The sequence below is a fragment of the Condylostylus longicornis genome, unplaced genomic scaffold (genome assembly GCF_029603195.1).
Source record: "Condylostylus longicornis isolate FDR11 unplaced genomic scaffold, ASM2960319v2 ptg000017l, whole genome shotgun sequence".
In the NCBI taxonomy this organism is placed as follows: Eukaryota; Metazoa; Arthropoda; class Insecta; order Diptera; family Dolichopodidae; genus Condylostylus; species Condylostylus longicornis.
Window position 1 is genome coordinate 8,736,899 of NW_026577986.1, and position 22,879 is coordinate 8,759,777.

The following is a 22,879-nucleotide window of genomic DNA, read 5'->3' on the forward strand; positions in this document are numbered from 1 at the left end:
ATTTGGTTTTAAATTCGAATTTATTAAAACTTAAAATTAATTGTGCTAATATTAAGTTTAAGCAAAGTTTCGGTTCTGTATGCTAAGGTGTTTTTAGATAGATACATATTATTATAATTAAGTTATTTCTGAAATTGTACGGCAAATGCCATGAAAACTTACACAATCTCATCTACTTTTTACAATATTTGTATTTCATTACTATGATAATAACGTAGGTCGAATAATGCATGGATTATTATAAAATCAAGTTTATTTTCATTATATTTAGTTTAGCATTCAAAATTTTATATTCACCGCAAAATTATTTCTATAGTGTTTGTTATATTTTCCATATATTTTAAGCAGAGAGATGAAAGATTCCATTAAAATATTTCTTTAGAAAATACTTCCTAGGGATTTATTAAAATCACATTGGAACTGTAAAAGCTTGTATGTACTTTTGGATGAATAATTAAAAATTGTGTTTAATTTAGGGAAATCATATTTTTAAACATATAATTTTTGTATCAATCATATTATTTGTAACAATATATAAAATATGCAAATAAAATAAATTTTTTTTTAATATTAGCAATACGAGTATATCTTAAAAACTAATTGAATTTCGTGCTGTGAACTCTTAAATATTACGAAAAATAATTACAAATAAATTATAAAATATTTATTGAAAAATTAATTATAAATATAAATTTCATTAATTATGATATTATTTTGCAAAAAAATTCGAAATGAGGGCATATTTATAGCATAGTGAGACTAAAATGTTTTTCATTTTATATATTCGAACACATTTTATACTAAAAATATGCAAACAAATTTGTATACAGCTACATTATATTATGCATTTAATTTCTATCAAAGTGTAATTCTAAATATTATAGAAAACTATAAAATATTATTTGTATATTTTTGCATATTATTTAATAAATTTATTATAACAATGTAAATTAAAATAAAATTTTGTTCATATAATATTATATTGAGGAAAATGATGCATAATCTCAATTAATTGAAACTAATTTTATTTTATTTTAGTGCATTAAAAATAATAGTACATAATATTTTAAATTACTAAAATATGCTTTGAAATTTCAATTTTAAAAAATACACTAATTATTGTATATAAAATATAAATTTTTTATAAATATTCATAAAAATTTTATTTAACAGAACAATATTATATTTATGTGTTGAAGAATTTTGTAATACACTTTTAAAATTTTCTATAGAAAAATTTTCGAATATTTCTAAAATCATTTTCATATATAATGTCCTAGCAGTTCAGTTTGTTATGATTTGTCCCTTTACTATATAAAAGTTAAAAAATTCCAAAAATTGATTTTAATGTAAAATATAAGCAGTCCAAGAGATATATTAATTTATAAGCATTAGAAATATTGTCTACGTTTATTATTGAAAATTTTATGATTTTAGAATAATTATTCGAAAAATTCTTAAATTCGAAAAAATTTATTTTAATTTTTCGATTTACTTAATTACAATATACTGATATCAGAAATGAGGTAATGACTAGGATATTGAGTGTAGTTCAATTTTGGCTATGGTTAGTATTATCCTATTTTAAGAACTATTAGGGATGATTATATAGATGCAAAATTTTTCGTAAAGCTCATATATTTAACTATAATTAATACATGCTAGTAAGTTTTGTTATCACTCATTTTCTTGTTTCTTTTTTCCATAATAATTAACCTAGCAATTCTATAATTCCCATACTAATACATTTATCTGTGCTAATACTGCATATTTGCAAATTGAGAGTCACAAAACTCAAGTATTTTCTATATTCCATTATTTTTTTGGGCCTAAATCCAAAAAATTTAATTTTTTTCCAGTACAAAAGTGGCCTAAACCGCATATTATGGCATAAATTTTGGAAGTGAGCGTTAGACCACTTTGCTTCTTGAACCCTTAAATTATAGTTTTGTTTCGACTTTCGTAAAAATTTTCATTTTACACAGCGATAATTATTTACAATTCCATTTAATTATTAAAAATTTTAATATACAATTGCATACTTTTAGGGGTGATGATAATATTTACCTTAAATTTGTACAAAATATTTAAAAACATTTTTTTTTTCCAATAATAATTCTCTATTTATATTGATAATTTTTTTTTTTATTTAATCATCTCCAAATATAATATTTATCTATAAATATTGAAGAAATTATATTACTAATTTTAATAATCAATATAATAATTATGCAAATAATAATAATAATTATTGTAAAAATACGCAATGTTTTATGCTTTTATTTTATGCTTATTGTGAACAAATATTTATACATGAAATTGAAATAAACGCTTAGGGTTATCAAATATGATATTTTTATAATCGTATTAAATTTTAGTAAATTTCTATGAATTTTTTTTTATTTTTTTAATTTTTATACTATTATAAGATAAAATATTTAAAATAAATTCATAATACTGAAAGTATTTTTTTTGAAATTTTATGCCTAATCTGTCATAAATATGGGATTTTTTATATACTTATGTGTATAACAATTTTTTTTTGCATATTGATGGTTGTTTCTGTGCTATCACGTTAAAATTAAATATAATTTTATTTTTTTTATTGCCAGTATAAGTTCTTCTTAATTACAAAGACTTTTCCCGGTCTTGGAAGGACTAAATTTTAAAAATGAGTACCCATTATTGCAAACACTAAGCACATAATTGTTTTCAACTATAATTTTGATTGAAATGTATCATTATCTCCATTTGAATTTTGATTAATCTTAATTTTTTACTAGATTTAATAAATTAAACAAATTTGCGAGTGTGTAATGTGTAATGAAATGGGGATGCTATGGAAATTTTTCTCATATTAAAGCCAATATCTTAAAGAATTGTGAAGTTTTGTATAACAGCTCCAGATTTAATTTTACAAAACGAACCAATAATTTTTACTGGATATTGAATTCAGGAACTGAACTTAAACAAGGGTTTCGTTGCCAATTTTTGATAATTTAAGATCTTAGGTAATAGAAGCTGATATTGTAGAAATTTATTTTGCCAGCTCTATTTATTGTGTGAAAGATATTAAATCAGATTTCAGAAGCAAATCTTTTACTGTAAGAGCTAATTTTATATTCCTTATTTTAGGATTCAGAAAATATAGGATGCGAAAATAAATTAAAAATTTAAAGAATTTTCAATTCTTACATATTTTATTTATACAATTACATATGATCCCCATAAATTTTTTTAAATTTATTCAATTAAATTCAAAATTTATGTGATTTGAAACCATTGGAAATTTAATTCTTTTTTTGAAATAATTATACGTTTAATATATTATATTATAAATTTACTGTTTTTTTTTTATCAAATTATTATATTTGACAATTCAATAGTAGAGTGCTAAAATTATAAGGTCAGGTGGAGGCAAGTGATTCAATTTAAATGTTTTATATATTTATGTAAAATTCTAAGTATATGAAATTGATTCTTTTATACCAATTACATAACGTATAACACATAATACAAAAAAAAATCAGATAGCGATATAAAATATATATGCATGTGTATATTATTTCACGTGTATATGTTGTTAGCTATCGTAACACACTTTAATAAATTCCAAATAAAATTTAAATAATTTATTTATTTTTTCAATATTTTATCAAAAAAAAAAAAAAGTAAAATATTTGTTTTGGGATTGATTTTAATACGAATATCTTTATTATTTATGAAACCTGATATTTATTTAATTTTGTATAATATTTATTTATTTTAGTATTATACACAATAGATTTAATTTGTGTTTAGATAATTATTTAGAGTAATGAATATTTGTTCATTCTCTTTGTATTTCCTAGGTTTTTTCTTTTTATTTCTTTTTGTTGTTTTGTTTTTTCAAATGACTTTAATTATTATTTGTAGGGAGAATTTAAAAAGTCATTTTTGTTTTAGTAATTTTTATGAACAACTCATGTGTACAAATAATTAAAAAATGAGAATTACAGCAACATTGCCGAGCATTTAAATTGTGAATTTCTTATTACTAATTGAGTGTAAATTTCCTTTTATTTATTTGACAATGTTGTCAAGTTACTTACTCTTTAACAATAATTTGAAGGAAATCTTAATTATTTCATTAGAAAACTGTTCGTATAAATTTTGATTAAAATTTTTAATATTATGTAATCCTAGAAAACATTTTACGCTATTATGAGAACTAAATTCAACTAATGAAAATGTTTGGTTGAATTTAAAATTGATGTGAAAATGATTCTAGATTTTCGAACAAAAAAGTAGAGCCTTCATATCAATCATGAAAATTTTCGATTTTATTATGAATTCGGTATTTTTTTTTATTTGATCAATATTTTTATCTGACTTCGCTCAGATAATATACATAACATAGGGCTGGTGCATGATATTGACATAACCATGGACCAGTTTTTTGTGTCATTGCGTTTACTAGATAGGTTACGAGTATTATTTTCCTTTCATTTCAAATCTCTTTAACATAATTTCATTTTCATGCTTTTTAATTTCTTTAAAATCATATTCAATATAATTGTTAAAATTATAAATTAGGAATTTTAATTGAAAATTAATAAAATATTACTTAAAAATTTTGATAATTACTTTTCTAATTTTCAAAGAATAAAATGTATTATTTGTGTATAGCTATGTGATTTTTATTTTTAGACAAAGTCTCTTCAAAATAAAATTCTAATTAATTTTTTCCTATTATAAAAATAATTTTTAATTTTATAATTAAAACACAATAAGTTAAAAAAGGCAAATAAAATTGAATTAAATACAAAATTTATGTTTTTTAATAGCAAAACATTAAAATTAAAAATAAAACAATTAATTTACATTATTTAATAAATTCACTTATATTTTATTCACTTATATTTCATGTGTTCAAGATTAAAACATTATTATTACTTCATCATAAGCTAAAAAGGAGTTAATTAAACTTTTTATGTAAATTATAGGAAGAACAAAAGAAAATATTATAATTTTTTTTTTAATAAAATTCAAAAGAATTGTTAATATTTTTGTTCTCTTTTTTTTATTTGTAATCTTCTATATATAAAATAAAAGAAAAAAATTTTATAAAAATACTAAATTACAACAACCAACCATACCCCAGGAACCCATACATTTTCCATATAATTTCAAAAAGAAATTTGATTAATAAAGTTAAACAGGGATCATGAGAAAGAGAGAGAGAAATAGAGCAAGAGAGAGAAAATGTGGGTTCTATTCAATTTAATTTTCTATTAATGTGATAATTAATAAAAAAAATAAAAAAGTGAAAAAATTGCATAATCCATAGGCTTTTTAACTTTTTAATATTAAGAAGTAAAAAATAAGCTATTGTGAATTTTCACTTCACATATACTTTTTGACTTTTTTTTATAAATTTTAGGGTTAATGTACATTATGGCCCCTTGTATATATACTTATAATGATGTACAAATTTACATCATTTACTTGTATGGAGCACAAAGATCCATGTGTGTATGTCGAAAAAATTTTAAGGTTCTGGTTAAAATTTTCTAAAACCCAAGGAAATTTATGGAAAAAAAAAAAACAAAAATAAAAATCAATTATTTTTTTTTATTATTCCTTTCTTTTTTTTGAGGGAAAAGGTATAGAAATTTTTAAATAGGAAATTATTATTCTAACTTATTTACCTTTAGGTCTTTATTAGAAACTTAATTGTTACGGTGAAAAAATGAAAAAAAGAAAAAAAAATTGATAAATTGTTCTATTTTGGGAATTCTATTATTTTAATTATAAGGATAAAAGGAAAGTAAATTTTTGGTTTTGTGATTTGTATCCATCTGCTACTTTATTTGCTAATTTCACACAAATCGTAATAATTATTAACAAGTGGCTAAAAATCGACAATATATTTAATACCTTTAACACTATCAGTTTTAAGCCAATTAACTTAGGGATTGTAAACTCAACACCACTGTAAATTTATTTTTATTTTCATAATATTATAATAGTAAATGGTAGTAAATGCGGCCCATCATTCTGCTTGGAAAAAAAAAATATATTCGATTACGATTATTGAAATTTTTCAAAGAATTTTAAGAATTCAATCATAAATTATAGATATGTACATATAAGTATAAGTACAATTCTATACAAATTTATTACTTGCTAAAACAAAACAAACAATAAACTCAGTTGAAAATGTCATTTCTTCTTGTAGGTAGGTAATGTAAGAAACTCGAGTAGTTCATACTCATGCTCTTATAATACATATTTGCCCATAACCTACAGTTTTCGGGCGCTTATGTGAAATTAGACCAAGTTTGTCGACGTTTGGTAACGAATTTCAATTTGAGTAATACAGTTTGTAAAACTGATTGGGAGTTGAAGAAAGTTCAATAAGTTAATTTTTGGAGAATTTGAGAATTTTGAGTTTTTTTAAAGCTTGAGCTGTCAACCTCTCGATTTTTCTCATTCTCTCGGGAGAAATGATTATTGAAGAGTTTAAAATGGAAATTGGTTTGCTTCATGTTTTTTCTTACTAAATTTTAGACAGTTAACAGGAATTTTAATTAATTTTCATGCTAAATAAAAAAATTTTTCGATTTTAACCACATTAAGAACAATCTACTGGTATAAAGAAATTTTTTTTCTGATTCAAGTATGAACAATTGTTGGGATTAGAAATATGTTATTTTCGTAATATCGTAACCATTTAAGATTCGTATATGAAAAATTTTCCGATCGGTTTTATTAATAAATAGATTTATTATAAAAATCGCATACATAATTCTAATTTTAAATATTGTGCCAAATTTTTAATATAAATCGAAAATTAAAGTAAAAAATTTGAAATTTTATTCCATTTTTAAAATTTTCTATAAAATTCAATTATCCTTAAGAAATTAATAAATTTCCAGTTTAATAAAATTCCCAAAAAAAAAAAAATTTTTATTAAAAAGTTTCACTTATAAAAAATGAACATTTTCTTTATTTTTTTGATTTTGAATCCACCCCCAACTATTTAAATTTATGTATAGGCATAAAAATATTCATAAAAAAATTTACCTTTAATTTTTCATAAATATTAAGTAGAGAGGAAAAAATGAATCCTTTAAGATTATTTAATTTTCAATTCATTAAGAACGTAATAAGAAGTTCTCCCGTTTTGAATTCCATATTTTGAAGATGGAAGATGGAATTTTTTAATATAGATTTTAATATAGAAAAGAGGGGTTGGATAATCTAGAATTTTTTATTACTATTTTTTTTTTTGTTTTTGAAAATTTACTTTGTAGGCTTTTTAATTTTCAAAAAAAATTAAAAGAATAAAAGAAAAAGTCTAGGATTTTTAATAGATTTTTGGCTTTATTTTTATTTCTTATATTTTTTTTATATATACGTTATTCATTTTCATAATATTAAAAAATGTTCCAATTTACTCAATTTATTCCATTTTTTTTCTAATAATAATAATAATACGTGCTATTAATAAAAGGATATTAAGGTTATTATTATTATTGCATATACGCTTAGAGGCTTCAGTCTTTAAGAGTAAGAGAAGAGAAATTTTTTGCCCCCCCCCTACTGCACAATATTTTTTTTTTTTTGTGTTTGTAATATTGTATTGTAGTACCGAAATGTTAATCTACCATATTTTTTTTTCTCTTTGCCTATTATTTTATTATTAATATTGTGTTGTTGTTGTTGGTATATGGTTGAACCCATAATCTTATCATATTGCAACAGTAATATAATATTTTTTTTTTATGAGAAAAAATTTTCATTATTTTTCAATAAAAATAAAAAAGAAAATAAAAAAATGGTAATAAAAAAATGTAAAAAAAATGTAAGAAAAGGAATGTATGAGTTATGGAAAATTTTTATAATTTCTTTGTTGAATGATTTCTTCATGAATATAGAAGTTAATAATAAAATAAGGTAGTACAGACATTTGTTATCGCATATTTTCATGTACGAGTAGTTGTGTTTTACAATCTTAAGGTAAACAAAACAGTTAACATTTTAGAGTAGTTTTGGACTTATCAGTTAAATGTAGTAGCATAGTATAAAAATTCAAAATTGGCCTTAGTAATTTGAGTCATTGGGTGCAGATCTGAGACTAATAACCGTTGAATTCCTTTATTAACCTGTATTTTATTTCGGGCGGGAGATGAAAATCATCCGGAATGAAGAAATGGGCTCAAAGATATGCAAAAAAATAAAAAAATCATTCCATCACTTAAGAAATCTGACTTCAACAATGCAGCATAAATGATTTTACTGCTTTGAAAAATTGAGTCTAAAAATGGTAACTCAGAATCCAAACTTATAGTGCATATTAGTTTTGTTGTATTATTAAATTGATCTGGGCTTATTCTCTGAAACATTTCACTCTTGTTTATTGTACGTATAAATTGTTATTTACGGTAATAAATTTTTAGCATGCTGTACAATATCATAATCTTAAAATTTAATATTACTTTTATGATAGACTTTCCAGATTAGAAAATTATGAGTAATCTAAGAATATATAAGTAATTAATTTAAGTTTACCTAGAACACCTAAAAATAGTTATATTAAATACGTAGATTAAAGCGAAATAAAAGTGATTTTCGCTGATGTCATAAAATTTTTGTATGAGAAATAATTGAATATTCCAGGTAAAAATATTTTTTGTTATGAGGTTTCTTGATATAAATAATAAGAAGTTTCTGAATGTATGTGTGATAAAATGTCCCTGAATATGTATGAGTATATCTCCAATTTTTTAAACGAATTCTCATTTTCTGGAAACAAATCTCATAAACGATAAAGTTGTAACAGTTCAGTTGGATTATGGTAAAAAATTCATTCTGATGCTAATCTTTCAATATTTCATATTGAATTTCTGATTGACACCGAAATGTCATAAACGAAATAATAAATTTGTCATAATTTATAAGCAAATTAATTCTTACATAAGGTAAAAGTAAAAAATATCATCTTTAATTTTTCATTCATCATTCTTACAAAGAATGCATACAAACACACACGCATTTTAGAAATGTAAGATTAAGTAATGTAAAAAAAGTTATTGAAGAGTTAGAGAAGATTGTGGGATCCAATTTTAGATGTTAAATTGTAATTTTTTCTACTTTTTCTTTCTTATTCAGGTACACATTGTATTGCGAACAAGTCAAAAAAAAAAAAATGTGAATAATAAGGAAAAATATGGCATTTTTTTTTTGCTCTCAAACTTTCAATTTTTTACCATAGTGAGTATAAAAGTAAGGAGTACATTTATCTTATGTAACATATATTAGGGGTATAAACGTATGTATAGAATATGTTTTTTACCGTTATTAAACATTATGTTTTTTCCCTCATTTGATTTTTTATTTTTTTTTTTTAAACTTCTGCTTAAAATACGTGGAAAATTAAGGAAATTTTTATGTATTTTTCTTATCGACTTGTTTTATTCTTTTTTTCTCTTTCTCCAATTCGTTTATGTAACTTTAAAATTGGGACCTATTTTGTTGTATATTGTTGTAAAGTTTATGGAATAATATAAGGGTTATTTGATGGAGTATAAAGAGAATATGATGATTTTTCTAAATATTTAAAGCGGCGTAATAAATCAAAAAAAAAAATAATGGTTTTTTAAAGATTTTCATGCAAGATTTGCAGAGAAAAATATTAATGATCTTTATTGTATATACAAATCTTTTGAATTAAGAAGAACTCAGATATGAATTGGAATTGAAAAATTGACTGAATTATAATTTTTCGGATATAATTTAACAAAGGTTTTCAATTTAAGCTATAAAATCAGCCTGATTTCTTAATACAAGCTCGTTGAACCATAGTTTATATAGTTTAGCATGTAAGCTAATAAATTCGAATTTAAATATTTTCAGTTTGAAAGCTAAAACTACATATTTTGTAATGGTCTTCTATGCTCTTGTTTTAGTAATTTGGAAATGTATTGAAATATTTTTTAAAAAATTTAATTGAAGTTAAATATTTTGTCTGACTTTGTTTTCAAAATCGTATGATAGTCATTGCACTTATTTGACTTTCAATTGAACTTAATACATAAGCAAGTTTAATATTTTAAAATTTTATTAAATAATTTTTAATTGTAACTTGTTTATTACAAAATTTACTAAAGAACTTTTTCCTTTTTATTTTCAGATTTCACTAAAATAAAGTAGAGAAATACATAAAAGCCGGTAAGTAGAAAAATTCCTTTTTAATAAATTTTTTTGAATATTAAATTTGGCATATTAAAAAATATTTTCGAAAATATTTTAATATTAATAAATATTTATTATTTATTAAATAATTTTAAGTAAAAGGAATAATTTTGCACTTAAACAAAGTGGTAAAAATATGAAAAGTGAATAAGAAAAGTGAAACGTGAAAATAAATTAGTGATAGTGAAAGTGAAAATTAAAGAGTGTGAATTTAGTTTTAAATATTTCTAATAGTAATTACCGTGGTTACATGAAAAATTTTGAAAATTAATTGTCTTTTTATTGTTAATTAAAGTATTCATTTGTTATAGATTAATGCAATTTAATATAATATTAGACAATGGAAAATTTAAAATTTATTGTGGCTATAAAATAATAATTTATTAATAATTTTAATATTAGAAAATGTTCTATTGTAATTAATAGAATTTTTAATGGATTGGAAATTGAAATATTTGAGACAGTCAATATTGTCGGGGTGTTTTCGAAAAGTAGAGGAGAATATTTTAACAAATTTATTATAGATATTTTCGAATTTCCAAAATATAAACATAGTTTTGTAATATCGAATCATAAAATTTTATTTAATTTTGTAAATTATTTAACAGCAGTACTCGTAGTTTTGTCAGAATAAAAATAAATGTTTCACGATTATTCCAGAGATTTTACAATAATTCTTCTTATATTTTCGTAGTTAGCAATTCAAACGACTAAATATTCGAGGTCTATCTCGATAATATTAAGAAATACACTTTTAAAAGTCTGAGATAAATTCTTTAGTTATTGTTGCCTTTTCAATAATAAATTTATAACGCAAGAAATATGTGACACAAGAGCCACTATTTCAATTATTCTATGTATTTTATCATTTTATAAATATTTCATTGTTATTAAATTCTATAATTCTAAATAATCAAACCAACGTAATATTCAAGCATTTTAAATGCCCCATATTCTTCTAAAATTATCCAAACTTACATATGAACCCCGTGAAGTTAAATTTAAAATACAAAAGCTTCATTCACCATTAAATTTAAGGTTCATTTCTATTATTTCTAAAACTTCATTATCTTATATCCCAAACTTCCCCTACACTATATATTATGTAAGCTTTACATATATACGTTCTTTATTATTCGCGCTAATTTAATTTTTCATCATGTTTGTTGAATATCAAGTGTGTTGTAATGGTAACTAGAATAATATGTTGATTTTGTTTTTTTCATTTTACTATTTTTTATAATTAAAATATTTTGAAATTTTTTCTTAATTTATAATGACCATTGCGTGTTACTAATTACAAAATATGGTGTTGAAATACGAGAAAAAAATCATAGAAATTAATATGAAAAACAAAAATATTTCAAGGGAAAAAAAGGGACCGGTGGATATCTTTTTTTTATATATTTTTTATTTTTAGGGTCCATAATTAAAACTATTTGCAAATAAATTGTAATAAGGAACTGTAACTTCCGTATGTTATAAGGAAAAAATTATTTAAAAATTCTGGGGAAATAACAGCAACAAAAAAGTGAAATAGAAAAAATTGTGTTTTCCCGCTGAAAAAAGGACTGCTGCTTCATCTATTCGAAATGTGTTTTGGTTAAAGTAAAATAGAAATGTGAAGTTGTGAAGTGAAAAAATAAATCCTTTAGGTTTTTTAGTTAAGCAGGCTCCTAAACTCTGATATTTGAACAAAATTTTAATTAAAATTTATAATTATGTTTAATCTATTTAAGCATAATTTTTAGGTGCCAAATTTTAATAAATTAAGGACACTCATCAACATATTGATGCATTTACTTTTGGTCGAAAAATATTGACTACTTATTTATTATTTTTCGAATTTATTTTTTTAATACCACGACTCAGTCCCTTATGCCTTGATTTATTTTATTCTTAAGCAAGAGAAATTAACAGTATATACAGTACTAAGGCTTAAGAGCCTCTCATTTATGATATTTGAATATTTTATTTTCGAATCCTTTATAACGTATTCGCCATTTTTTTAAAAATCACAACCATTATTATGAAAACTCTATATTAAATCCGATTTGTTACTTTAAAAAATTAAATAAATTTTTGTAAAATTTTGAATAGTTTTGTAAAAATAATGGGGAACAAGGGAACAAATAACAAGGGAAATAAATAAAAAAATTCCAGTAAATTTTGTTATTCTTGTAGAATATATTGTTTTTTTTTTATTTTTTATAAATAATTACATAACTGTGAAGTTTACAAGTTATAATTGCAAAGAAGAAGAACAATATATTATGTACGTATACAATTCTAATACCCCAATTGAAATGACCCTCCGAACCCGAAAACAGAAACCAAAACAAAAATAATTTTAGTTTTTTATTTTTTAATAAAAGGGTGTAAACTAACAATGCGGTAAATGATACCTGCCATAATATTCTTCTACAATAACAGTAATAATTAACTATAAACAAATACAAAACACTTGGTTGTTTTTTTGCTAACAAAAGGGCATAAGGGCAAACAAAAATGAAAAAAATAACAAAATAATAATAAAACAAAAACTAGTGGTAGAACGGCAAACTTTAAATTTCCCCTATACCCTAGAATTTATTTTGATGTCCTTTTTTTTTAATAACAATAGAATGGAGAGAGAGAGAGAGAGAGACACTATAAAAAAAGGATTAAGAACAATTCAATATGCTTGCTATTATATGATGTTATTATAAGGGTCTGTTACAAAAAAATTGTGTATAGAATAGGAACAATTCGCGTTAAAAATAAAATAACAAAAAAAAAGCAACAACAAAAGAGTGAATGGTTACACTATCCCACTCTATATAATAAAATTTAATTGTTCACCTTGTGTGACAAAAGAGTGATATCATCTATAATTTAATATATATATCAAAAAAAAAATAATAACAGTATTATTTACTTAGGCCAAAAGTCTTAGTTAATTAAAGTGCAACAGTTTTATAAAATTTTTTTATTTATTTATTTTTTTTTTCCTACAAAATATAATGAAATTGACATTCAAAGGATATGGATATATGGGTCATATTGAAATTATTTGGATGAACACAGAAGAATAATGTATAACTGTTGGTGCTAACAATGTGCGCGCGTGAGAACTCTGATTTAATTGTTATCATGTTTTTGAAGGTTTTGTATAACTTGTGTATGGCTTTAACGTAATTTCAATTACAATTTTTGTAATGAAGATTAATTATGTATTTAGTATTATTGAACAGTTTTTGTTCTTTTAGGAAAAAATTTGGAATTTGTATTAAAAACTGCTATTATTATTGGTTTGCCTTTTGTATTACAGAGAAATGATATAGAAGTGAAATTTTCAAATTCAATTCTTATTTATGTATCGTATTTATGCATGTGATTTTCTTCATTTCTTTTCTATTTCTAAAAAGTAGACTTAGAGAATGAGAATATACGTTAGCTATGTTATACAGCCGGCATATTGCTAGATATTCAAGTAAGAATATTGAATTTTAGAGAAAATTTTATTTAACTAAAAAAAGTTTTGTTTTATTTATTTATGATTCATTCAACATGTTGTTTCTCATAATCTATCATTGATGAGTAAATCCAAAATGCTTCCTAGAATCCGCGATATTCAAAAAGTACGCGAATTTGTCGTCAGAATAGGCATTGGAGCGATTATTTGGAGATCTCGTTTTACTTTCTCCAGAAAATTTTATATTTTAATCAAAAATTTACACCATCTGCCTTAGAAAGTTCCCGTTTCAATATTGAGATGAGCAAAATTTTTTGAAAAACTTTGAATATTTTGAAGTTTTTTATGTCAGAACGAAAATGTGTCAGAAAAGACTTACATATACAGGGTGTTTCGTAACAAAGTGCACTGCTATATATTACATAGGTCTTCATGAGTAGACAAAAATTTTGTATGGAGACGATGATCACAGCTCAACAAGCTCATAGTTATAGGCGCTTAAAATCAATCTTAACAAATTTTTTTACTTTTTGAAATTTTAAGTATAACTCCGTGTTTGTGTTAGATGCGTGTATTAATAAACATTCATTAGAAACCTCAGAGCTTTCTTATGAATGTCTACATTAGTTATAATCTATTCAGATTTCGGAATCACATGACTTTAAAGTTTTAAAAAAGTTTATGAAATTTTAAGTTTTCATTTTTAAAAAACGTTAATATTCTAAGTGACGTGACATTGGAGGTTTTTCCAATTTTGGTACAGCTGGCAACCTTGTCAACTGAACTTCAATCTGGTATACAGCTCATCACGTTACCTCATCTGGTTTAGGAGTTATTAAGAGAAATACAGTATTATACTATAAATGCTATTTTATACCAAATTTTTTACTTCAACTACTTAGAAAAATGTACAACACCCGTTGAAAATGGTGTCTCTGTTCTGTTATGCAAATGTTCAACTCAACAACCGAGTTGTATTCATGAAACGGGCACTGTAATGGAAGTTAAACTGAATTCTGGCTTATTAATATTACAAATTTAGAAGGCTCTCCAAGCAGAATAATTTTGATATACATAGAGGAATGCCTTATCTTTTCTACTGAGGTTTTGAAAGAAATGCTATTATTAAGCATAATGCCTATTGCCTACTATATTGCTTATTGAACTCAAAGTCCTCAAATAAAATGAAAAAAATTTGCTTATCGTCTGAGTTATAGATGTTCAAAAAAAATTTATTACAAAATAATGACAAATTGGCTAACACCGTCGCTACGCTATATGTTATTTGAATATTAATTAAAAAAAAATATTTGGCAAGCATAACTATACAAGCACCACTTCATTTTCAGTTTTTCTTTAATTTGTGATTTTTATATTGTTTGTCTAATCTGTATTTGAAAACTATCCAAAAATTTCTTATATATAAATGCTATGTGTGTTGGTGTGTGTCTATGTAATTAATGTGCAACCGTACGGCTATATAATCTTGACAATATTCAAAAATTTAGTACTGTTTTGGAAAAATTTTTTCATTTTGTTTTTAATGGTTTTTTTTGGAAATTATTCAAATCAGAATATGAAAACTAAACAATTTATATTCTCTTTGTACTAATTAAAGGTTAAACCCAGTCTTGCTATTTATCACAGTTATTATTGTAGTTTGTAATATAAAGGAACGAAAAAAAACAATAGGAAAAAAGAGATACTCCTAAAGCACTGAACAGATGCCCATTAAAAATAGCGTAGAGAAGAGAAAATAAACAGAAATTTTTTATACTCGACTGTTCAAGAAAATAAAAATATAAAAAAAACATGAAAACAAACCCAAAAAATTTTAATAGTAAAAAAATCGAATTGCTACCAAAACCGTCTACCGCTCCCTCCCCTTTCTTCTATCAAATTGATTCTTCTTATTTTCCATTTATACAAACCACAAATACTTACAGTCCCGTTCATTTCTCATACAAATTTTAACGTTGTAAAGTTCATGGTGATTTGAGTAAAAATTTATGTGTACAAAAATGCAATGTACACACACATATATGAATACCAAGGATAGTGTATAAGTACTTAGTAATATTATATGTTTTATAATGCATATATCAGTCGTGGATCATAAAGGATTCACCAAAAAAAAAAAAAGAACCGAATATAACGATAATAAAGAGTAACTAGAAAAACAGCTTCAAAAAAGAAAAAAATATATATATAGGAAAAATGAGAGAAAAATTTACGACACCCCTGAGGTAAACATTTCATAGAAGAAGAAGAAAAAACAATAGAAACAGCTGCGTTTAAAGTTATTATGTCTATCTTAGGGTTTATTTGATTTTAAATACAAAAATTGGAATTTCAATCTTTACTTTAAAAATCATGCAAGTGTTTTTTAAAACTAGTATCGAACAGAATTCCGGTTTATTTGTCATATTCTGATAAATTTTGTAATTTGGTTCTGGATTAGGTTTTAAATAAAATCCATAATTTTCGCGGGAAAGGTAAATAAATTCATAACACAAAATTTTTGGGTTAAATAAAATTGCCAGAAATCTGCAATGCAATGGTTTTAAATTTTGAAACAGAATATTGCAGTTGAGAGGCCTAGAAAATAAGTAGGTATTAGGTAAAATTTTTTCTATTCAATTATATTGAACATTATAAGATGTTACCCATGTTACCGGTAAAAATTCTTTTTTGACAGTTCTTCTTTTATTCGACTAAACGGTAAAGTGTTCAGTATATATAGCTGAAAAATTCTCTTTTTAGTTAGAAGGATGAAGTTGTTATTCAATTTCTTAATTTTTTTAGTACCCTGAACTTTACTGGTATACGGTTCAACACGTTATCTGATCTGGTTTAGGAGTTATTAAGAGAAATAGAGTATTATACTATAAATGCTAAATTTACTAATATTAAGTAATGATTAAAATTAAAGAAACTATAGAATCCTGGTTCCAATTGCTCCCTTATTTTTTTTTATCATAGAAAAAAATGAATGGACTGTGATATTCGCAATACCAGGTACAAAATCCAAAGTTAACCGATGAACGTTCATTTACTCATATCTATTTTTTATGATTGCCATTTTCATAATATAATTTTGCTTTTAAAATGGACCAACCATGTGTAGTAATACTAGTAATAAAAAATAGCGGCAAAAAAATATTAAGTATTGTTATTACTTTGGTCTCAGAGAAAATTATGTGTTTTGTTTTGTGTTTTTTTTTCTCTCTCTCCTATTTTACATCATGGAAAAAAATCAAAAAAGCTCAAAACATGGTGAATGAAAAAAAAAGAGAACTATGCGAAAATGTTTTAATTTTTTCTTGATTTACGGGTATAGTTAAAGGGTTTTTTTTTTTTTTTTTTTTTTTTTGTTGCTTTTACAAGTAAAGGGTTATAGATGAAAAATTATGGGTAAGAAGATCGACGGTATAATAGACATCCCTATGAATATATTTTTGTTTTCATTTACATTTGTGTAGGAAATTGGTTTCATTAAACAGAACATAGAAGGCTTAAACTGGTAGCTGTTGTTTTAAGAGGAAGGAGCAATTGGAATGCATTGTTTTATATTGGCTAAATGATCAAGGCATCATTTGTTTTTTAAAATTCAAGTTTCTATAAAATGTGCAATAACAAAATGCATCATTCTCAATAAAAATTTACATTATTATATAATATGCTAGTGGTGGATCCCAAATTGTGTTACCTAATGCTTCTTGTAAAAATTGTTCCAAATCAAATTTGGTTATGAAAGTAATTCGCTAATTATGATTACTTTATAATAAGAAAAAGTTTAAAATTTTAGGAGAAATGAATAAAATTTAAAATATTCAAATTTCGCTTGCATATTGTAATGTAGAGAATAAAACTAATTAAGATTATTAATTAATTTATAAATTTCGACTTTTAATTTTGAAATTCAAATTGTCCCACTACCGACGGGTCATGGCAAATTTGGTGGAATGCTCATCATATTGAATATTTTGTTATAGCTTAGCTCAAAACGCTCGAATAATTTAATTAACGCTCGAATAAGTTAAAGGTTTAAGCATGACTTAAGAAGTGTAATATAGTTACAGTGAAGCTTTAGTTCGCCGTCGGCTTGTTGTATTAGTTTTTATCATTTCTGTTATTTTACACCGAAAAATTGCATAAATGCGAGATTGGTACTTTGTCAAATTTTAATTTTGGATCTCTTTTCTTGCTTTTTTGCAATTTTATTGTTTTTTATTGTTTTTTTCATATTTTATGATGAAGGCTTTTTGCATCCTTGTTTTATTTTTTTTTTGTATATTTAATTTTTCCATTTCATTTTATAAATTTTTCTTTTTTTTTGCATTGTTTATTACCCAAAAGAATGCAAAAATGAAATCGTAAAAAATGTAAATGGAAAATGTGAAGAAAAAAAAAATAAACGAAAAATGTAAACGGAATCACCGATAATTTGAATATGTCACTTCGCGATTTTTTTTCCACCTTTCTCTCTTAAATTTTAGCTACAATTTTTTTTTTTTGCTGTTTAAATTTTATTCTTCTATTTTTGACTTTTAGCAACTGTAAGCTTTTGACTTTATGTAAAAAGAATTTTTTGTTCCAGCTTTTTAATAATCAATAAATAAAAATTTAATTTTATATTTTAATCGCACGCTATACTAGACTTTTGAAGGTCTAATTGGTTTTTATAATGAAATTTTTTTTTTAACATTAACAAATTTATAAAATCGGGTTACACTAAAAATAATATTATTAATGAGTGACAATGAAATTGAGAAAAAATTTATGTTTTTAATAGTTAAGGGTAATAGGAGTCAAAAATGTTAAAGTATAAAAAGATTAAAATTATTTCCGGAATATGTTTTACATATAGGACTTTGTAATGTTCATGATATTCGGTAAAAATCCGAATTTACTTTCAAAATCAAGTTTCGACTGTATATGAAAATATTTCGGAAGAACTAAAATGCATATGCAATTCTGATTTAATTCCGATAAATATTTTTTAACTTGTCGAATGCCACAGCAGAAGAGATGCAGGAATATGTAATAAGTAACACTTTTTCATTGAGTTTCGAAACCAGTTTTATATTCTTATATGAGTTAGAAAGATTTCCCGATAAATCCGCGCTCTAAAATATATGTATACATATAGTGTTTTCAAACAATTATTTCTTGAGCAGGCTTTTATTAAAGTAAACTAAATTTTGCGAAATGTTATGCTTTAAAATTGAATTTAAAAATTTGTCTTTTAAATTTCACAAATTGCTCATATCAGAAATTTAGAATTCAATTATTATATTAAAGGTTTTGCATTTTTAGTTCTATAATATTCAAAATTTCGAATGTAATTATAAAAATTTCTCTTCCCAAAAAATAATTTTTTTTGAGAAATTCTTCGTATTACCAAAAATTGGAATATATGAATCAGTGCTCCTATATAAATATTAGACTTTACAAACATTAAAAATTTTACAATATTTTTATATGTTGTTAAAATTCATAGAATGTATTTAATCAAAATAAATTTTATTTAAAACTTGTTCAATATTAATAAATTAAAAAATTTCTAATTTCATCAAATTACTTACCTTCTGAATAGGTTACCCGTTGCTTATTCTGCTATTGCTAATAACATTTCATTCAAATTTATACGAATTCAAATTTTCACATAATGATTTTAATAAAAAATTGTATATTAAATTTTAATTGTCGGAAAAATTACTATTAATTCTTGTAATATAAAATTGGTCAGAGTGTTTTTAATATTAATTTATTTAATAGAATCAAAATTTTTATAATAACAAGAGTTTTAAAGTTAAAATAGCACAACTAATTAAAAATTTTCTCAATAACCACACTATTTTAAGAAAAAATAAATTGTTTTTGGCGGCAAAATTTTGGTACTGCTTCGAAAATTCGAAAATTTTTATAAAAATTTTATTTATTATTTACGTAAAATTTATCAACCACAATATAAGAGACAAACATTTTATAAGCACTCAATACGATGCAATTAAAAATTCTCTTAAAAAAAAAACAAAAAGAGTTTTCTTCATGTAAAACGTCCACTTTCGATGTGTTGCGAAAGGAAACTAAATTATCCTGTATATTTGCAAATCAATTTAAGGATATGTTTCTTCAATATAATATTAACAAAAAACATAACCAAATCAAAAACATTCAAAGAAAAAAAAAAACAAAACAAGAAAAAAATATGAAATAAAAAAAATACAAAAAAAATAAAAAACATCATGTTGTAACGGTAAAATTAAAATAAAATAAAAAAAAAGAAAATAAAATAATACGAACAGGTTTTGTGTCGCTTAATAAAAAAAAAATGAGAATAAACAAAAACGAATCATTTTTAAGCAACATTTTTGTTGATAAGCTTACAAAATTGTTGATAAACATTTCCAAATTTTCAAGAATCCTTTATCAATATTTTCGAAATTAACGTTTTTTAACTGATAAGCCATTCAATTTTTAAAATAATTTTCATATTTCATGCTCTTTGTTTATTTTCTCTATCTAGAATGAATTTCGAAAATATTAAACTGGATTAAACTGGAAAAGCACGAAATTATTCTTAAAAAAGAGAACATTGTAAACAATAATAGTTTTGTTTGAATAAACAATAAAGAGAGTTTTCAAAATTTAAAATAAAGAGAAAATAAAAATTATGGTGATTTATTTTCTCTTTATTCCTTCTATTTTATGGTATGTTTTTTTTACTCAAAAAATTTGTATGGTAAATTTCAGTTTTTCTTTGTTTTTGTTTTGAAAAGAGGTATTGCCATAATAAAAGCATGCGCTTTAAAATTATTCGTGCAGTTATAATGTTACGAGTATGGTGAATTTTATTTTATTATTTGTGGTTGGTATTTTAAGATTTTATTTAGCATTTTCTAAAGATTTATAATTTAAACGACATTCAATGATTGGTGTTTAAACGCTAAATATATATATATTTTTTTTTGAGGAAGATTTTTTTTCATTAACGACTTTAAACGACGAAAATATGCGATAATTTTTTAAGCGAATAAATTTTTGAATTGAAAAAAGATATTTGCGGCATGTACAATATTTATTCAGACATTGTTAGAGATTTTTTTTTAAAGGATATTTTAAGCTATTATGTGTATATTAAAATTATTATGTTATAAAATAATATAATGTAATTTATAGTATTATGATACAATTTTAATTAAATGCATGTAGATAATTTATTTAGGGATAAAAAATAATTAAAATCGATAGCATATTGTGTGAGAATTAAGAGGTAGTTAAACAGAAAAGTATTAATTATACATTATTTCTGATTACCCATATATTATTGAAGATTGGATTACAAAAATTTTTTTTCTGTATTAAATTTCGAATTTCGTTTTTTTCTTGCTGAAATCTGATCTTAAAATGGTTTATTAGATCCAATAATAGAATGAATTTCAAGTTACGTCTGATTAAATTTAATATTATTTGGTAATGTCGTCTTAAAAGGGCAATATAAAAATAAAATATTAGAGCTTTTAAGCCAAAAACTGAATTAATTATAGTGGAGTTTATTAAAAATTAAAAATTTTTATTTTAAATTAAAAGTTTCCAACTTAAAGTATTTGTTTTTTTAAGCAAATAATTTTTTAAATTAGAACCAAACCTTATTCAACTTTTCAATTGAAATATTCTAAAAAATTAATAATTTCCAAATAAATGTTCGAAAATTTAGTATAATTTATGCTAGTATAATTTTACGAAATGCTAGTATAATTTTACCAAATAAATTATTCAGTTCAACATAATAACAAAAAACGAAATTGAGTTCAATAACCGCTCCTTTATAACTAAAAAAAACACAAAAATTTCAATTATGATTATAAAAGTTTTTCTAATTATTTTTTTTTTGTTGTTTTCCTATTCTAAATTTTTCTAGTTTTGTCCTTGCTTTTCTTCTATATAGTCGGTATAAAAAAAACAACATTATAATTATATATTTATAGATACAAGTAATATGTGTAACTAGGTTCGTCGAGCTATTCTCAGATTATAAAAAAAAACTATTTTGAAACATTCATAATAATTTAAAGACTAAACAAAAAATTCTTGTGTCTTTTCATACCTGAAATTATTTTTTGTTTTGTTTGTCTCAGATTATTTTAGTTTTAGTTTTTTACTTTTATTCTTTTTTTTTTGGAATAATGTCATTGATATACCACACCTGTTGAAATATAAATCATTGAAACTAAAAATATCTGCAGTAAAATAAAGAAAAAAAATATTCTTTATTATTTAAATTATATTCAACATACTCGTTTTAAACGAAAATATCATTTTTATTTTTATTCACCACAAAGGTGAATATCTTAAAATTCTCTTAAAATTTTGTGTATCAAATAAAAATTATGTTTACCATAAAATAAGTGTGCGAGATAATATTTTTTAAAGTCAGCAATATTTATATTCACCACTGTTTTTTTTTTTTTAATTCAGCAAATGTTATTTTAGCTTTATTAATGATGTAGTACATTATATTACAGGGAAAATATATTATTTGTAGGTTATGTACGGTTGAAAACCGGTTATTCAAAGGTGAAATATTGAATTTAAGGATATGTTTTTTTTTTTATAGAAACAAGATGAATATATTAAATATGGCCCTTTTTATATCTACAAAATATTTGCAAAATGTTGATAACACAATTAAAGGCAATTAAAATAAAATGGAAATGGGATAGGTCTAAATTAGATAGCAGTGATTAATGGTTGCAGCTGCGGGTACAATATTTGTGGTTAGATGAAGATATTTCCATATCCTTTAATTTTACACGTATCAAGTAGAATAAATAATACCAACATAAATTTTTTAATGCTCATTGGCTTACATTAATTATTCAACAACATTAATTTTTAATATCTCATAATACAAAAGTTTTATCAATTCTAAATGATTTTCATAAACTCACCACACCTTTGTAAACTATATTTTGCCTCCTTATTATTATCCTTGTTATAACATTTTGTTTTTTTTTAATATTCTAAAAGAAAATATGCTGAAATAGAATTTTGCAATTCTTGCAAAAAAAAAAAAAAAAAAAACAAAATAAAATTCACCTTACTTTTACGATATTTTTTACAAGTTTATTAATGAATATTTGTTTTTTGTTTTCAACACTCGAGCAGAGAATTTTTCAC

General features: G+C 23.1%; 1 long non-coding RNA gene across 1 annotated transcript in view; it reads left to right on the forward strand.

The window, feature by feature from the left end:
- Positions 1-22,879, forward strand: part of LOC129606110 (uncharacterized) — a 117,998-nt gene that overhangs the window by 33,175 nt on the left and 61,944 nt on the right. Inside the window, exon 2 of the long non-coding RNA XR_008696747.1 lies at positions 10,178-10,215. This is a non-coding gene — a long non-coding RNA (uncharacterized LOC129606110). The remainder of the gene's footprint in view (positions 1-10,177; positions 10,216-22,879) is intronic.